At 41.6% G+C, this 17,442-nt stretch overlaps 1 protein-coding gene and 1 long non-coding RNA gene across 6 annotated transcripts in view; both read left to right on the top strand.

The window, feature by feature from the left end:
• Positions 1–17,442, top strand: part of BBOX1 (gamma-butyrobetaine hydroxylase 1) — a 115,920-nt gene that overhangs the window by 15,097 nt on the left and 83,381 nt on the right. The window contains exon 1 of one of the 5 annotated variants that reach the window (XR_006175670.2): positions 13,319–13,475. The exons of 1 other annotated variant lie outside the window; for it this stretch is intronic. The gene's annotated coding sequence lies outside the window, so the exon portion shown is untranslated. Of the gene's footprint in view, positions 1–13,318; positions 13,476–13,549; positions 13,945–17,442 lie in introns of those variants that run through there. 3 more of the 5 variants (XM_065592537.1, XM_042855400.2, XM_005300322.5) reach the window with 3 other exon arrangements.
• Positions 3,479–10,718, top strand: LOC135983085 (uncharacterized). The gene is made up of 3 exons (XR_010600572.1): positions 3,479–6,551; positions 9,441–9,550; positions 9,787–10,718. It is a non-coding gene; the product is annotated as an uncharacterized LOC135983085 (long non-coding RNA).

Genomic DNA, 17,442 nt, shown 5'->3' with positions numbered 1-17,442 from the left:
TATCTGTTCAGTTTGTGTCAATAAATGTGTAGGCACAAACTAAGCTGATACAACCATTTTAAAACCATTATAAAGGCATTAGTACAGGGGTTTGGACTGGTTAAAAAGCCTTAGCAATGGGTATAGAATTTACTACAGCAAGTAATTCCACTGAAGTCAGTGGTAAACTGTACTGGTACAAAGTGTTTGCAGGACTGGATCATCAGTGATTTTGTCTGGCTTTTTAGGGCCCTTAAAATTACAATTAAGGCCTTTTAAAAATGACAGAGGATTGCAGTTCACTTTGTAGCCTACTTGCTTTTCTTTTTTTTGATCTAGGGCCAGTTCTTCAGCTGGTGTACCAAGTTACAGCAACTGTGTGTCTTGTCCTTTGTTTTTAAACTCCTGGGTATGTATGTTGAAGGGGTTAACATACACTTTCAAGCTTCTCGTTGAACATTTCTTGAGGATTTTAAATAAGGGACCTTACTGAATGATTGCAGCAATTACTTCTACTTAGTAACTCATATTGTTATGTCAAAATATTGCAGCCCATATGGCGCTCAATCATTAAAAAAAAAAAAAAGTAATAGGCTGAATTAAGAGCAAGCTGCCTTTTTCTGTTATGACTCTATCCCATCCACTACAGCTCATTTCAAAGCTGGTGTTTTATCAGTTTGTTGACGAGCAGATGGAATCAGGTGATGGAGTTATTTTTTTAAGCAAATCATTTATCTGGAACTATCATAAAGAAGCTTGTTACTGTAGTTTTGAAGGAGGCTTTAACTCACTAAGCCCCAAAACTTTACAGATGATGCTCTAAGTCAGTAAATAAACTGTTTTTATCCCCCTCGCGTAGCTTACATCTGGAGTCAGTTCTATGTCCTAAACATTCTTGTACCTTAGGTATTTTCTTCTCAGAGATACAACATTCAGAGGGGAAGAGAACTATTTTAAAGATACAGGGTGGCTCTGAAAGACTTGGTGTGTGGAAATTGCTTAAACTGGGCTCATATCCATAGCAGTGCACAGCAATTCATCAAGATTTGCACCTGAAAAGAGAAAAAGACACTCTAAGATCATTACATTGTGTACAGTAAGGTAGTAGTCAACAGGGTGAGCTAAGGACAGAGCATAATCTGATTCTTTGCCTTAGCTCTGAAAATCCTTGTTTTTGTGGGTTGCATATGGAACCCTCAGTGAAAGAAATTTGACAGCTATGAATAATGAAGTAAACATTATGCTTAGAATTTGTCTAACTGCAAAAACATAGTTTGCCTAAAGATTGTTAAGGAAATTTGTTTCCTGAATCTTTGCCCAACTATTTGCCATAAAACAAGCAAAGTATGGGTCTATGTTCAGTTCCTGAAATGTATGCCTCACTGACACAAATAGAGAACCTGCCACATAAACCATCCACACGCTTTTTCCATGTTTTACCAGTGTAGTTATTAGAAAAGAAAATAACATTGGGATTTTTTTCATTTTCTTCATAGTCTTCTTGCTTACAACATCAGTTAACAACTGGAGAATTCCAAGTTTAAGGAACAAAGCTGTAAAGAAGAGAACATCTATCTTCCATAACTATTATAGCCAGTGGTGAGCTGGAGCCGGTTCTCAGGAACCGGTTGTTAAATTTAGAAGCCCTTTTAGAACCACCGTTTCTAAAAGGGCTTCTAAATTTAACAACCGGTAAAGCTCCAGCAGCTCGCCTCGCCGCCCCCGGCCCCAGCTCACCTCTGCTCCGCCTCCTCCCCTGGATGCTCCGCCCCACTTCTCCTCCCCCCCGCTTCCCGCGAATCAGCTGTTCGTGCGGGAAGCCTGGGAGGACTAAGAAGCAAGCATGGCCTGGCTCCAGGCGCTGCATGGCCCGGGTCCAGCTGCCCGGCCCGACTCTGGCCCCAGCCACGCAGCCCATCCGGGCTCGGGCTCCGGCCATGCAGCCCAGCCCCGGCTCCAGCTGCACGGCCCAGCCACGGCCCCAGCTCCAGCCACCCGGCCCGGCCCGACGCAGCACGGCTGTAGCGCTGCCAGCCACCTCCAGGGAGCTCGGTAAGGGGGCAGGGAGCAGGAAGGGGGTGTTGGATAGAGGGCAGGGGAATTCGGGGGGGTGGATAGGGGTTGGGGCGGTCAGAGGGTAGGGAACAGGGGGATTGAATGGGGGCAAGAGTCCCGGGGGGGCAGTCAGGAAGGAGCAGGAGTTGGATGGGGCAGTGGGAGGCAGTCAGGGGCAGGGGTTCCAGGGGAAGTCAGGGGACAGCGAGAAGGGGTGGTTGGATGGGGCAGGGGTCCTGGGGGGACCATCAGGAATGAGAGGAGGGGTTGGATGGGGCGGCGGGGGACAGTCAGGGGACAGGGAAGGGGGGTGGATGGGGCAAAGGTCCCGGGGGGCGTCAAGGAATGTGGGGGGGTGGATGGGGCAAGTGTCCCAGGGGGCTGGCCACGACCCCCTCGTGGGGTGAGGAGGGAACCGGTTGTTAAGTTTTTGGCAGCTCATCACTGATTATAGCTCCTAACAGTGTGTCTTGGAAATTCTTGTACATTGCAGTTGTACTTGAGTTCTGCTGAACCTTGAAGAGGTACCATGGTTGTTTGCAACATGTCATTAGCATTCTCTCATTAGAAAATGCAATGCCAAGTGCACCTTTTCTTCTTAAAAGGCAACAGTGTTCAGTACGTACATCCCTTTTCATTACTTCATTACTTTCATTAGTTAAGTCTAAAGCAGACTGAACTATTAAAAGGGATCTCACAAAACTGGAAGACTGGACAACAAAATGGCAGATGAAATTCAATGTTAATAAATGAAAAGTAAAGCACATTGAAAAACATAATCCCAACAATGCATATAAAATGATGGGGTCTACATTAGCTATTACCACTCAAGAAAGAGACCTTGGAGTCATTGTGGATAGTTCTCTGAAAATATCTGTTGAATGTGCAGTGGTAATCAAAAAAGCTAACAATGTTAGGAACCCTTAGGAAAGGGACAGATAAGAAGACAATAAATATCATAATGCCACTATATAAATCCATGGTGCGCCCACATCTTGAATACTTCATGCAGTTCTGGTTGCCCCATCTCAAAAAAGATATATTAGAATTGGAAAAGATACAAAAGGGCAACAAATTGATTCCATATGAGAAGAGATTTAAAAGACTGGGACTGTTCAGCTTGGAAAAGAGACAACTGAGGGAGGGGGATATGATAGAGGTCTATAAAGTCATGAATGATGTGAAGAAAGTGAATAAGGAAGTGTTATTTACCCTTTTACATAACACAAGAACTAGGGGTCATTCGATGAGGGATAGCTCAGTGGTTTGAGCATTGGCCTGCTAAACCCAGGGTTGTGAGTTCAATCCTTGAGGGGGCCACTTAGGGATTTGGGGCAAAATCAGTACTTGGTCCTGCTAGTGAAGGCAGGGGGCTGGACTCGATGACCTTTCAAGGTCCCTTCCAGTTCTAGGAGATGGGATATCTCCATTAATTATAATTAAATTAATAGGAAGCAGTTTTAAAACAAACAAAAAGAAGTACTTCACACAACACACAGTCAACCTATAGAACTCATTGCGGGGGAGGTTGTAAAGACCAGAACTATAACTGGGTTAAAAAAAGAATTAGATAAGTTCATGGAGGATGGGTCCACCAAAGGCTATTAAGCACGATGGTCAGAGATGCAACCTAATGCTTTGGGTGTCGCTAAACCTCTGACTGTCAGAAACTGGGACTGAATGATGGGATGGATCACTCGTTAATTGCCCTGTTCTGGTCATTCCCTTTGAAGTACCTGGCATTGGCCACTGTCAGAAGACAGGATCATGGGCTAGATGGACCATTGGTCTGACCCAGTATGGCCATTCTTATGTTCTTACTTAGAAACACATGCTGAACCTTTTTTCCAAGTGAGAGCAGTTGGTCATGTTTGAACTTATTTTGGAGAGAAAACAATCTGTAGGGAAGGTTGGCTTAGAGAGAAAGTCATAATTCGGAGTTAAGATTGGCAAGTGTAGGATGACAGAAGAATTCCCATACTTAAATCATATTTTCCATACACTTTCCATATTTCATATTACACATTCCACATTTTACTGCAGCAGCAGTTGCCACCATAAATTTTGTTTCACTGGTAACACATTTTACAATAAACAGACTGTCAATGTTTCAAGAGGTTTTTCAGTCTCCTTAATAAATCATCTCTTCCTACAAATATATGACCACCATAATTTACACAATTTAGCCCACTGAAGTCAATAGAAAAACCTCAAAGGGCTGTGGATCAGGCCCTTAGTTTTTAATCATCACTTATTTTCCTTATAATGGTTATTTGAGAGCTTAATAGCCACATATCTGGACAGTGACAAAAAAGATCCTTCATGTAAATTGTTTTGATATTACTGAATAGTTCTTTGATAACATCTAGGCTTAGAAGGACATGATAAACTTCTTGAGACACCAGAACCTGACCTTCCTTAAGAATTAGAATCTGTCCTAGTTTAATATAAATTTAGTTTATGATATGTGATGCATTAACATTTAAACTCAGTTTAATTTCTTCCCAGTTATTTTCATATTTTGATATTTTCACACTGAAATACAATCCTTATGCCCATTGTAATCCAACATACTTTGCACTAAACATATATATGCAAATAAATGCATCATTGAAGCTACATAAAATAAAATGAATAATATAAGATTATTTTTGTAATATTTACTCACTCATATTGCACATAATGTGTATCTTCAGTTCAGATTAACTGTGTTAGGCTCTAATCATACAAACATATAATTGCATTAGTAGACACCAATCAGACCAGCAGTCCTATGGTCTTCAATGAGACTACTCATGTAAGTCAGGACTACTTGTGGGAGTAAAAATGTGTAGACTCTTCCTTTGTATAGGGCAAACACTTGTCTGAATTGAAGTCCAGGTTAAAAGACTTGATACAGCCTTAAACCTCATTCCTGCAAACACATACATACACACTTTTATGCATAATCTCAATACATACCCACAACCCATATATGAAACTCCCACAAAACTCAATAGGGTTTGTGCATGACCATTATAACCCTTTGACTGTGGAAGAGGACCCATTCCAAAGGAGGTGGAGGTTGCTCATCATCTGGTAAGAACAAAGCTCTATGGATGTCTTGAGGGATGTGCTAGTAGGAGAAGGAAGTAACTGAAGTACGTGCAGCAGAATTTATCTTTACTTTGAGTGTGTAGTACCCATTTGCGAGGGACTGCTAAGGAAAAACTAAGCCCTAAGCATGAACACTATACACATTTTTTTCTTCTGCTTAAATTTTGATTTTGTTCTTAACAGATGTAGTATGCACAAATGTGTCCGTCTATCTGTCTGTTCAGACTGCTTTTAATATCAGTACCTAATGGCCCATTTCTAGCCTCTTCAAAGTTTACATCGTCACTTCTGCTACCACTAATTTTGAATGTCAGGTCCCACTGTCAGTTATTTAATCAGAATATACAAATCTATTATTAATACACTCTATACCATGTTATACATTTTTCATTTGATTTTTTTTAGACTAACCTTAAAACAAGCTACAGTAGGAAACTGATGTTAAAACCAGGAACACTGAGTATTTAGGAAAAGAATTAAATCCAGGAAACCATTGTACTATCAACAGAAAGAACAGGAGTACTTGTGGCACCTTAGAGACTAACAAATTTTCTTTTTGCGGCTACAGACTAACACGGCTGCTACTCTGAAACCTGTCATTGTACTATCAACAGATCTTGTAACAATACAGTCATTTATCTGGAGAATTTATCCACTGTTCAGTCAACTATGAATTTCATATCCTGGATTCACTAACATCAGCTAGAAAGATGTCACTAACTACTTACATATCACATTAATGTGTACACTTTGTCTGGCAAGCCATCTATAACACCATAACATCCATAAAGGTTCTGCAGTAGCTCTTAACGTGTTGTTGTATCCTAAAATTGCTCGTTGTGCTTTTGGGTGACATATCATAATAAGGTGACTTATTTCTAAATGCTATGTGATGTCAAGCCTCAGTTTAATCTTGGATTGTGTATTAAATAATACATAGCACGGTAGAGTAATAAATTCTAAGGCCATCTTGAATCCTCAAAAGGACAATAAGGCGTCTATTTTTGTTGACCTTCTTGTCCCTCCCCTTGTCTAGTTTGGCGCCTATTTCTGTTTAGGAAGGAAAGACAGCAGCTGTCAATCATTTAATCTGCCTAGTAACCTAGTGTCTATATAAGGCAGTGCGCAGAGCAGATCGGGGCCGACCGTCTGAGTGGTAGAGTACAGAACTGGCAATTAAGGGTAGGCCATTCACCCCACACAGGTTCCTTGAGGAGGGGACTGACTTACTACACACATCTGATCCATCCACCATAGGATTCGCTCACTGCACACACGATGACACAGATATAGGAAACGGGAGGGATTTAACAGCTTACCTGAAAGAACAATCAACTGATCCTGCTGCAAGATCCTGCTTCCTGTTGTGCGGTACCACCCTGAGGAGAAAAGAACATCAGTGAATCAAGCTGCAAGAGATGGTATTGTAATCATCCCTTATCTGTGGGCAAAGTCTCCTTATTGTACAGCCTGCCTTGTTTTTATTATCTATTGGTTATTAACTGGTTATCGCTTTGGGAGTCCTTGCTTCCTTTTAAATAAACCTTCACTGCATCTTTATTTGTTAAGTTTTATGTAAATTACAAACCCCCGGTGATAGATACGGGTAGGAGATGAACTTGAGACCAAGACATTCCCCTGTTTCGGTCAACAGCACCAGCTGCCATTTGTTAGTCTATTGAATCACATAAATGATTAATATTTTAAGAAGACTTTTATCTTTAAGAACATGCAAGTGATCTAGCAAATCTGATAACCAGATTTCTACTTCTTCAGAGCAGCAGTAGACTTCTTGGCTTGGGTATTCGGAATTCTGGGTAAACCTAACAAAAATTTTCCTAGGCCAGCAAAATAGAGTTGGCTCTTTTACTCATCTACTGTAAAACTCATCTACTTCCCAGGGGAAGGCCTCATTCTAATCAGTTCTATATATTGAAACAAATACAAATGTTTGATACAAGATCATTGCCATATTCAGCTTGAAACAGACCTAAAAAGACATTCAAATATCAAGGAGATGGTAAGTGGACACTATGGGCCTGATTCAGCATTGCATTACTCATTTTACGCCAGTGTAACTCCATTGAATTCAAAGGCCTTATGCCAGTGTAAAACTGCAGTAACACTGAAATGACTCAGGCCCAGTTTTAGTGCACAAGGCTACCTTTTGCTCTAAATTAAAAATAGAATTGAGTCACTTTTCCTTACAAATATACTGCTGATCCTGCAAATCCAAACACTCATGTATTGAAGTCAATGGGCTATTTGCATAAATGAGGATTCTTAGGATCACAGCAGGGCAGCTCCATCCTTATACCCTTGAAGGTGTTAGGTACCTCATAGTGGGTAGAGTCATGCTAGAGTGGGAACAGAGCACACAGGTGAGCAGGTTGCACTGCAGAAAGGAGCATAGGTGCCGACTCCATGGGTGCTCTGGAGCTGGAGCACCCATGGGGAAAAAGTGGTGTGTACTGAGCATCCACCAGCAATCTCCTTATCGGCTCCCCTCTTTCCCCCAGTGTTGCCCGCCCGCCAACGGGCCCTGCCGATCAGCACTTACCCCTCTCTCCCAGGGCCTCCCGCCTGCCGCAATCAGCTGTTTTGCGGTGTGCAGGAGGCTCTGGGGAAGAAGGCGGGAGGAGCGAGGGCACGGCCTGCTCGGAGGAGGGGGTGGAACGGGGCAGGAAGAGGCAAGGTTGGGGATGGGGCGGGGCCTTGGGGGAAGGGGTCGGGACAGGGCCTGGGGTCGAGCAACCCCCAGCACATTGGAAAGTCAGCGCCTGTGGAAAGGAGAGTAGTAGCAGGCACACTCCTTCTCAGAAAGCCTGTCACCTAGGGTAATATGGCTCGGCACTGCCTCTTGTGCTGGGCTGTCCCTGACAGGCGTGTTCTGACCCTTTACCTCTAGAATTTTTGTCTATCGTTATTCAATCTGATCTAATCTAATATCAAAGACTTTTGTGTAGGTGATTTGGAGACTGAGGTCCCAAGTCTGGTCTGAAGCTGGCCAAGGCTGCTTTCACCCTGTGCCCATGGCCCAAAGGATCCATTCCACTGTTGGGAATAATTGGAGTGCAACTGCATTCCTTTCTCCCCAACAACCATCTATAAGGAGGGCAGTAAGTGGGGCTGGTATGGAACTGCTTATCCCAGGGGAATCCTCAGGTAGCCAGCTACACCAGCTTTATAGCCCTTTTGTGCTGTTCTGTTGCTCTAGCTCAGAGAATTAGTCCCATTATTGTTTTTATATTTATATTTATATTGCATTAGCAATTAGAGACCTCAGCCAGGACCTCATTGTGCTAGGCATTGTACATACATATAGCAATGACAGTCCCTGCACCAAAGGGCTTTCCATTGGGTCTCATTTTGCAATCCTTACACAGGTTGAGTAGTATGTATTTACTTAAATATTCTCATTGACTTCAATAGGAATACTTGCATAAGTGCTACTAAATGTGAGTGAGAGTTGCAAGATCAGGCCCAAAGCAAATGCAATGGGCTAAATTCTGCCTGGGTCTTAAGTGGGTGCATAATGTAAGGATCCCTCCTTGTACCTCTTGCATGGCTGGTGTAGCTGCAAGATAGAATTGCCTCTCTGCATGTGAGGGAGCACTGGGAGGCATTCTGCAAAGTTGGAACAGAGCACTATGGGCTGTGTCTAAATGGCATGATCAAGCCCATACGCTTTTTCTAACAAGGTAACTGGATAAAAATTAGACGTTGCTACCTAGTAAGTTCTGTTTCCCTTTTGGTTTTGCATGCTATCCCCTGACTTAAGAGTTCACAATGTAGTTTGCCTACTAATTACAAAGGATCTGAGTTTGCCACCATTGCTCATACTGAGTAGTCACTTACACCACAAGTAGCCCAGATGAAATCAAAGGGACAACCCATACAGTATGGTACTTCTCCATGTGAATAAGGGTGGCAGAATCAGGTCTAGGGGAAATAAATAAATAAACTAATCCTACAGTACAGGATTCTGTAAAATGATATTGTGAAAGTAACAAAGACATGTGAATGTACTGTAAAATAAATGAGTTCCAGATTTCCATTACACAGTACTTCTGACATTTCTATTTTAAAATTCCTTGTTTTATAGACGTTCAAAAAATAGAAGGGTAACAGTAATGAGTCATATTTTTGCTGAATGATTATGTAATCTAAAAGGGTGTGTGCCTTTTTCCCATTTGGATATGATACTTTTCCACTTGGCTATTATATCACAAATTATGTTATAAATTTAAAGGGCTCAATCCTGGAAATATTGAGTGTAGTACTTACTACTTGGAGTAATCTCATTGCAGAATTGGACCTACAGCTGCAAAATCATTTCAGTTCTGTCTGCTGTCCATGCTCATTATTTGCCAAAAACCTTTTGGGTTGAAAATTGTCCAAGCTTGATTTCTGTACAAAGGTAATTATTTTTCTTAATGTTTGATCAAAATCTCTTCAGTTGTTTTTGAGTTAGTTGAGGTTGTGTCTATGTGTGTGGAATAAAATATACATTTTTCATTTACAAAAATTCTGAACAAACATTTTTAGACAGGGCTTACTTTGAACCTCTTCTGCCCCATTTGTTAATTAGCAAAAATGACCATTTAAAAGCTGCATACTGAGCATGTGCAATAGAAAATGTTCTTAAATCTACAGGTGTACATTTAACAATGGATGCATTGCACATAGAAGAAAAGAAAAGAACTCAAAACTCCAGTGTTAATGTAACATTAAGACTACAAGGTCAAGAGCTCTGGAAATTAAAAATTGTTTTTTCCAGCAACATCAGCATAGCCACACTACACGATGTTCTTATCATCCTTTCCCTCGATAAAATGTAAAAAAATAACATATTGGTTATTAATGTATATAAGAACTTATAAATATTTTTTCAATATATTTGTGAAATATCTACAGTTATGTGATTTGGGGACTTTTCTGTAAGTAAATTGCATGAAAGTTCTGGAATAATATATATAATTAAACCAGCAATACTTTCATCCAAATTAAAGCATTATTTGTAACTTGTTGTATATGTGAAAAGAGCCAAATTATCTGTCTGTAATAAACTTCCAACCTATCTAATTACATTCACCCTGTCACAATTTGTTTATAATTTGCAAACTCCTGCCTTCAGCAGAGTCATTTCAATAGAAAAAAAGGCTCGTTGGGAAATTACAAACAAAAACAGAAATGTAAGACAGCTTGAGCATGTTTAAGCCTTAAAGAAAGAGAGGGAAAGCAAGGAGTGAACATGAGAAGAAATACGGAGAAAGGATTTGGGTCATAATTTGAAAGCAATGATGTCTTGCTACTCTTGCTGTACAAAATAAAATTAGGAATGCATTACAACACTGTTTTGGCACATGAAGATTACTATTTAATAATACTACCAACAAAAACATTTAATTTCCTATATGTCAAAAAATTCAATCTGAGTCCATTCTAATTGCTAAAACACTTACAAGAACTCATTCTCTAATCAGCCGTTTAACTCTTTCACTGCTTTTGCTCATGCTTGCTTCCAGCAAACTATCCAATTTTTAATCTCTGTGAATGTTTGGTGTTTGTCAAACATGCTGGCTTGAGTGTGCTTACAACTGAGGTTGTCTGTTTGCTATTTACATAGAAGCACCACCAGTTTGTCAGGTGCTTTATAGACAACAGCATGGACCTTATTTACCAACAGAACAGATACATCTCAAGCAGCTGGTAGTGCAAGCTTCCCCGTTCCCTTCAGGAGTGTTTGATAAAAGAATTTTCTTGGCTTCTTCCGGGAAGGCCAGTTGCAATGCCAATGAATCAATGCATGCTTTGGTGTTTTATTAGAAGTTGGACACCTTTCCAGCATCCACTGAAAACTGCAATGAGTACCAAATTCATTTCACACAGGCCACTGAGCAACCAATGGTAAGAGCTTTACACCATCACTACCTTCAGCTGGATTTGAGCCAGTGACCTAGAGGTAAAAGGTTTTCTCTCTCCTGTTAGAAATCTCAACTAGCAAATCCCCACAACAAACATTCCATTGAAATAAATGGAGCATTAAAATATTTGTCAGCACCAGAGGTACTTAGCACAGCAGATAAATGAAGGCATTTAAACAATGCATTTAGATTTTTGTATAGAAAGCTCAGCTTTCTGAGGGTTGGTGCTCACAGCAGAGTTGTTTGACAGTAATATCATCTGCAACATTAAGTCCCAGAATAAGGGACAGATCATTCAGTGCAGTGCAGCCACTTTGTACCACACCACAGGCAGAATCTAGCAGTAGAACCAGCATATTTGCCCCAGGATTATCCTAATTCCAGGGGATCCTCTAGTGGCATAGAGATGTCATAAATGTTCCTATACTATTGCCCTCCTTGCTGCTGTAATGAGTGTAGCTAGAGGAAATTGCATGCCTGAAGAGGAATGGCCAGGGTGTCCATATGTTGTGCAGTTTCGGCCTGTCATGCAGAGTAACCCACTACAGAGTATCTCCACATCATCTCAGTCTGCTGATCAAATTGGGTGCTTTTGAAAAGATAAGGCCCTACCATAAAAGGAATAAAAAGGTCTTCATCAAGGAAAATGGTGGATTCACCATGTCTTGATAGCTTCAAATCAAGAATGGTTGCCATTCTGGAAGATATGCTTTAGTCAAACACAAGTCATTGGGCTCCATATATATGTATCTGGGTGAAATTCTATTACTTGCATTATATGGAAGGTCAGAATGAATCGGTGAACTAGTATTTTATGGTATCTTGTCTAACGCATGGTCTAATGACCTGAACATAGGCTTGCCATCCAGGAACTCATGAGTTCTAACCCCAGCTTTGCTACTGATTCTCTGTGACTTTGACCAAGTCCCTTTAGTTCTCTGTGCCTCAGTTTCCTTATCTGAATTGAGAATAATACAACTTATCTGTCTTACACTTTGTGAGAATTAATTAGTTGTTGTTTCTAAGATGCCATGTAGTATCATGATGATTCAGGTCTCTCACCTATAAACATGTTGGGTCAAATTCTCTGTTGATATAAATCCATTGGAGTCAATGGAGTTATGCCAGTCAAAATTCACATTGATTTTAATGGGGCCAGGATTTTCACCCATACGTTATAAAATGTGGTTTGTCTGAAACATGTTAAGATTCTGTGTCTGAAGTTTCAGAATATAAAAAGTGGAATATATCTGTTTGAGGAGATTCTACTATGAAACTATAACAAAGGAGGTGCGGAACTCAGCTCTTATTTACATAGACATACATCTTTTCTAACTCTATGGAGAACTTAGGCTTTATATTAATCAATGGAGAGAATTTGGCCCATTTAATAGCTAAGTAATCATTTATTTTACTTACTAAGCTTTATATATTTCCAACAGTGTTGGTACATAAGAATGGCCATACTGGGTGAGACCAAAGATCCATCCAGCCCAGTATCCTGTCTGCTGACAGTGGCCAATGCCAGGTGCCCCAGAGGGCGTGAACCTAACAGGTAATGATCAAGTGATCTCTCTCCTGCCATCCATCTCCACCCTCTGACAAACAGAGGCTAGGGACACCATTCCTTACCCATCCTGGCTAATAGCCCTTAATGGACTTAACCTCCATGAATAACCTCCCTGTTATAGTCTTAGCCTTCACAACCTCCTCAGGCAAGGAGTTCCATAGGTTGACTGTGCACTGTGTGAAGAAGAACTTCCTTTTATTTGTTTTAAACCTGCTGCCCATTCATTTCATTTGGTGGCCCCAAGTTCTTATTATTATGGGAACAAGTAAATAACTTTTCCTTATTCACTTTCTCCACACCACTCATGATTTTATATACGTCTATCATATCCCCCCATTAGTTTCCTCTTTTCCAGGTATCCGCCTTTACTAACATGTCTCCCTAATAACTGTGGTTCTTGTCTTTTTAAGACAAAGCAGAATGTTAAACTACCACTCCTCCAATGAACTACCTAATTATAACTGCACATTTCTTTTCATTATTCTTATTTAAAACATCTTTATTTCATTTTTTAAAACAGGTTTATTTTTATTTTGCTCTGAGATTTTGGCACCTTTTTCACAAATCTGTAAATTATGTTTTCAACCAGCTCCACCTAAGCACATCTGCTTTATGTCCAGCCACAGCTGCACAAAGATACCACAAATGGAGCCACAGGCTCCCATTAGTTACTAAGCCAAAACACCAGTTGTAATTGACGAAAATTCTTCCTCATCGGTTGTTAGAATTGGATTTGCCTGCAGGGCGAAAGAACTTCTAGTTTCAATATTTATGCCTGACAAGGCCGTGTATAGAGCTCGGGTTTAAGGATTTTAGCTTAAAAAAGAACATTAGGGATTGAATTTCAGGTGGGTGACAGTCGCATATGCAGTGCTCTAGGGAGATACATGCTGGGGGGAGGCAGTATTGGCATAGTTTGGGAGAAGCAGGGGTGCTGAGAGCCATTGAACTAAACTGTAAACGCTTGGCTGAATATAATGGAAACCACTAAACGCCAGGGGGTGCGGTAGCACCCCTAGTTCCAGCACCTACGGTCAGAAGTGCTACGCCCCCTCAGCTCCCATTGGGTTGGGGTGCTGAGCCCGCCAGGGTACGGATTAACAACTGATTAGCGGACTGAAGCTGCCCCCGGCCCACACACCGCAGCTGGCCCTCCCCGCGCTGGCAGGTGGCGCCTCCCCTCCGGCGGCGGCCGTGGCGGCCTTTCCCCCACTTGGCCCGGCTCCCCGGTCCGCAGGTCCTGTCCTCCCCGCCATCTGTTGCAGGGCGCGGCGACGCGGAAGGAACAGGCCCCTTCGCCGGCGCAGGGGGGTGCAGGTAAGCGCCGCCCGCTCCCCGCGCTCCGATCGCAGCCCCGGCGCCGCGGGAGCAGCTGGCTCTGGCCGCCGGGCGTGGGACGCGCTGGGGGCGAAGGGGGAGGAACAACTTCGCAGCGTCTCCTGCCCCCCCCCCCCCGGCCCTGCCAGGGGAGCGAGCGCAGGGGGCGGGGCACCAGAACACTGGGGCTCACAGGGCGTCAGGGGGGCACCCTAGCCTGGGGGCCGCTGCAGGGGAAGGGGGGGGTCAGCTGTGAGAACAAAACGTGGGGGGTGCTTCAGAGTGAGACACCCTGTGTTTAGGGCAGGGGTTGCAGATGGGGGCAGGACACGACAGAGGGGGCAGAAAGGGGACACTGGCTTTGGAGAAGGATTGTGGGGAGGTTGCCATAGTTTTGGATGGTGCTTCTTTAGCACAGGTCATGGATGTGCTCATCAGCTCCCCTGTTAGGACTTTGAGGGGTGTTTTCTTAGGCGGGGGTAGTTACAAATACCCCCCTGGTCTGTGGCCCTTAAAGCAGATAACAACCACCAAGAAATGCAGCCACCTCTGGGGTGGAGAGCAGCAGCTCCCTAGCATCCAGTGGTGATGGGAGAGCAGGGCTATGGTTCTGGCCAAGGGCACCAGGGCAATGTGCTATCCGTAGGAAGTGTGCCATGCGCTCCTTAGTGGTCAAGTAAACACTCAGGAGCTGCTTGATTTTTCAGGTCTCACTTTCTCTGTGGTATATTTAGGATTAAGTACTAAATAAACTGTGGACATCCAGTGAGTCTCCATGTTTCAAATCTGAGGTTCAGACTACTAAATCATTCCTCCAGATTGTTAATTTATTACATGTTTAAATTAGATCTCGGGTTTTAGAGATGGATTTCTTGTGGACTTTGGGTTTTTATTTGGGGTCAAGAGGGTGCATGGAGTAAGGTCTCTACAAACTGGCCCTGGAAAAAAGTACACTTCTCATATTATTAGAAACATAAGATTTGCCTTACACTTCAACTAGCAGTTTATTAAATCTGGTAGCTTGCCTTTGGCAGTGAGCAATGGCTGATGCCTCAAAGAATATGGAGAGAAGAATACTTAATGCATCTGGCCAATTGTACACTGCTCTATACTTGGGACATTTTTCTTTCCTGACCCCGGCAGTAATCAGTTTATGCTGTGAAATGTGAAATTCAATGAGCCCATTTTTACATGTGTAACTAAAAATATTGCTCATAAAATCATCCAGCCCTTTTAAAAAAAAAATCCAGTTACAGTAATTGACTTTCTGACCTCCTGTGGGAGGGAGTTCTACAGTGTCTTAGTCCAGGGCATGTTAGGGCTGATGTTTGTAGTGTTTCTACATATGCGAGTTATAGGTGGTCCTGTTGGCCCCTGTGGTCTCAGTGTGGTTTTACGCAGAGCTGGAGTATGAAATATACCTTGCCAAGTATCACTTTGTAAAGGACCTCAGTCCTAAAACAATTTGTAACTAGTGCAAAAAGGAATATTTGCAGCATGTTTCAATAAGATACAAAATCTTACTTCATCTATTTGTAACTCTCACTTTCTGAAATGGTCAAACCTTTGCAGCCTAGCAGTGGATGCATGAAAAATCTGAGCACTTAGCAGCCCTCATTTGCTTCACTTATGCATGTAACAGTAGTGATTTTTAATTCTTATTTTACTTTTCAGATAAGTGACTTATGGTAGATTTGCTAGCATACTGTTTTACTTCCACTCTGTAAATTACATGTATAGATTAGGAAAGGTAATTGTTTATTGTTTACTGTATTGATTATATTGATTTGGAAGGTTATGCAAAGTTGGAATAGAACAGAATCCAGACACTGGACTGGCAATTAACCCTGTAGTGAACACATGTTTATATGGTGTTGCATATATATGTACTCAAATAAAATAACAAACACTACAGACTTTAGATAATACAGTGAAATATAATCATACCTAAAATATCTTTCCTTGCCTCCTTTATTGTAAATGCTTTTCCTCTGCCTTTTGTCATAGTTTTGGAGGTACATTCACCTATATTATACAAATGTTGCTTTGGAGGGTCTTTCTGCTATTATGATATGCTTTGAAAATAGGTGGAATTCCCACTCTGCACCAAAGAGAGTGCACACCCTTTGGGGTAGATCCTCAATGAGATGCTCTAACCACGTGGATATAGAGTCATTCTCTGTCTCACGCTCACCCAATGACTATAATCATTTCCATAGTCAGCTGCTCTCATGTCAGGAATAAGGAACAGGAACACAGACTCTTAAGAAACAAAGACCCTTGGCCCGATTCTGCTCTTATACCAATGTAAATCAACAATAACTCCATTGAAATCATTGGACTTATGCTGGTGTAGACCCAGTATATAAGTGAGAGCAGAATCAGGCAGGCTCTTTCCTGCTTTTATGAAAATATCTTTTTAGTTACAAAATAGGGTCCGGGTCTATAAGGGGACACAGGAAGATTAAGGCAGATCAACTAAAGGTGTGAAATCAACGTGCAGAAACCCCCATGTGGATTTCTTCATTCAGGAATAAAGTGGCCTTAGTTTGCTGTGACTAAAAGCTCATTTTAATTTAAATGTTCAATACATTGTTGTAACATAAAATGACAACTTTGTTGTTAATCATTTTCTTTACAGATAATGAGCTAAATCCTCGGTGTAAATTGTTGTAGCTCCATTTAAGTCCAGTAAAATGTTGCCAATTCAGCTAAGGATTTGGCCCAGAGCTTCTGATTTTCCTCACCCATATACTGTTGAAAATTGAAAAATTCTGCTGAAGTCAGTGGTGTTACATTGGTGAAGTAAGAGGAGAATCCTAGAGGTTTTTGTAAATGTATCTAGGGAAGAATAATATCAAAGGGACTTACTTTGCCAGTTGTTTCTAAGCTGAACTCCTCATTGGCTTCAATTGGGACTTGTTTTAAAAATGGACAACATGATACGACTTGAGGAAAACAATAAACAGCCTTTTTATTCATTACACAATAGCTCTAGCCCACGCAATCGCTCCACATTGAATCGATAAGCAGAGGGATTTGGCAACAGGAACTTTTGTACATTTAAAGAAGGAAGTGGGTAACTTCACCACAAAGGAAATATCTTTGCCACTCTCAGCTGTTCCAGAGATTCTTCACAAATTGTTAGCAAATTGAATCATACTAGAATTGAAGGCAGTTGTTTTATGCTGGTGTAACTCCATTGACTTCAGTAGTTACTCCAGATATAAACCAGTGAGGGATCAGAATCAGGCCCAAATATTGGGAAAATTAGCAATGACAACACAGTGTTTGTACATCTTTAAAAAAGCATGCTGGAATATTTTCATCACTGAAGAAAATTAGTATGATAGTTTCAACAGAATTGTTTTTCACCCAAAACATGCTCCAAGGCAGAAGTGCAATATATTGATGTTTGGTTTTGCTGCAATTTATGAGACCATCCTTCCCTTTTGAGAGAGTACTAAGGCTGTTTTAATTGCACCCACAGTAAGAAAC

The sequence above is a fragment of the Chrysemys picta genome, chromosome 4, assembly GCF_011386835.1.
Source record: "Chrysemys picta bellii isolate R12L10 chromosome 4, ASM1138683v2, whole genome shotgun sequence".
Classification (NCBI taxonomy): Eukaryota; Metazoa; Chordata; order Testudines; family Emydidae; genus Chrysemys; species Chrysemys picta.
Note: the sequence above shows the minus strand (reverse complement) of the source record. Positions and strands in the feature narration are given on the sequence as shown.